Genomic DNA, 2500 nt, shown 5'->3' on the forward strand with positions numbered 1-2500 from the left:
ATTAATGATTATAACATCACCAAAAATATTAAAGCTGCCACCTACCCAATTTCTTCACCATCTGCATCTTTTAAAACACTTGAAAATAGTTTCTGAATTTCTTGTCTCAGAGAGGCTTCGTTCCAGTCCTTTAGGCCAGGCGTCCACGTACATGCCATTGTTAATAAGGTAAGCTTTTGTCTTCCCACAAGGAACCCTATTCCATGATGGAGACGGGAGACGGCAAAAGGCAAACATCTTTGGTAAACACGTGGTCTGCTGTTTCTTTATGTGGGCCGGTGCATACAGAATAAAAGCGGCCAGAAGATGTTCGATAGTCTGGATAGTGTGGATAGATTGTAAAGTGAAGAAGGCATGCATGCGTTGCTGCTATTACCCTGTTGTGCCACGCACTGTTTAACTCAGCCTCTGTTGTTGTGCTGACGGGAAGGAAATCACTTGAAGATTGCGCAGGAGGACCGGGATTGTTCAAATTCGCCACTACCATTCGAACAATGTCCTGAAGTCTCTCTCCGCCATTGTGGATCAAGATAAAAAGATGGCGAGTGCAAAGGCGACCATCGACTAACGTTTTCCCGTGCAAAACAGACAGAATCCCCAATGTCACTGTTCAGCATCCTCTCACAATCTCGACTTAAATATTGACTTCAATTTTTGTTTTCCACTTGACTCTTTTTTTCTCTAATTAGTGACGTCATCGAAAATTTTCAACTTTGCATTTATTTTCCCATCAAAATCTTATTACAGATTATTTCATCAAATCAACTGGAACTCGATTTACATATTTTTTTTTTTGGCCTGGATCTATAAGTTATAATTTTCGGCATCATATTTTGTACATCGCAACTAATTTTTGGCTTTTGGAATAACATTTTGATATCTGGATATTTTGACCGTAACAGAACGCCATGTGATAAAGTGAGCTAAAAGTTTACTATGAAATAAGTATAAGCGAATCCCATTACCCAGAAAAAAAATCCCTGTAATAGGCCATTTCCGAGTTCATGTCTGCCTCCCCTTCAAAGCGAGTCTAAATGTGAAGGTTTTGTGATGGTAATTAGTTCTACTTTTCATATGAATAAAAACTAATTTTCATAAGAAAAACTTCGCACTTAGACTCGTTTTGAAGAGGAGGCAGACATGAACTCGGAAATGGCCTATTGGTCGGGATTTGTGTCATGTATTTGCTAAGGACGCTAGCTGCTAGTGAAAACTTTTGAATATCCCAGTATCAACAATTTTTGGCCTTTTACCTCACTTTGACAGTACAAAATAATGTAGGAAAGCACCTTTATTATGAATTTCCTAAAATATACTATTTTTCAGCTGTACAAGAATTTAATTTCTCGTTGGCGTTTAATACAATTATACCCTGCACTCCTGTGGTGAATGTCTTTACTATATTGAAATATAACTTTTTTAGTTCAAGCTTGTAAATCGGACATCTCCATGTGCGCTTGTACAGGTACATTACTGCACTACAAAAATATGATAATGGCCATTATATAAATTATAACTTAAAAGCCTATAAAAATCTAACGAAAACAATCGAAAAATGCAAAAATCTACTTTAAAAAAGGGGATTCAAATGTTACAGCAATTAGTCTTCCTTGGGCAATGTTTGACAACATATTATTTGTGCTTATTGACAGGGACCTGTATACTCGTGCTAATAGGTATGTTTATCTAAAATATTTTAATCCAATTCATTGTGGTTCGTCTATGTCCTTATTTTTAAACTGTTGTAAGTTGTACTTGCTTTAAGTTACATTTTATCTTGCATTTTAGCAGTGATCGTGATGGAAACTGATACCTCTCATATCTATGAAAATTTGTGCAAACTAAAATGAATTGTAACAAGCCCTTAAACTCGAAGATAAAAGGAGCAGAGCCTTCAGTTTGTATGAATAAATTTTTCAGTCAGAATTTTTCCTTGAAAACATGTCTGTCAACGTTTTGAGATGTTTTTTGTCGCCAATTGGAAGAGGGTTCAATAAGGTTCTTCCCTCTTCCTCTGACTGCACATCCCCCATCTGGATCTATAATCAAATTCAAGTTGAAGCAGCAGGGTGTGGAGTAATTCAATGTTATAGCATGTCTACGTGCTTAAGAGAATTTTCTAAATTAATAATTATGATGCATGTACATTTGTCCAAGAGCTAAATTTCCTAATTTTACAAATGTGCTGTAATGTTCCAGTGCTTCAATAGTTGCTTGCACAGCTTCAAGGTCTTCTAGAGGTCATGTGCTGTTTTGTCATTGCGTATGCCCTCCAAGTTTGGCTCCTTGCAGTTATGCTTTGCAAAGAAACACCACTCCCACTCTTTGAATTGTTGTTTGAGGGTAGAATGCCTGGCAACCACACGAGTCTGTATGGGTGCTAGGTTTCTGATATTTGTGCGCAGTTTGTCAAATCTCGTCACTTCATTTGTTTCACCCAACACATGTGACACATTCACTAATAATAATTATTATTGTTGCCTTCTGAGGGACATTGTTT

Source organism: Montipora foliosa, chromosome 2, assembly GCF_036669935.1.
Source record: "Montipora foliosa isolate CH-2021 chromosome 2, ASM3666993v2, whole genome shotgun sequence".
NCBI lineage: Eukaryota > Metazoa > Cnidaria > Anthozoa > Scleractinia > Acroporidae > Montipora > Montipora foliosa.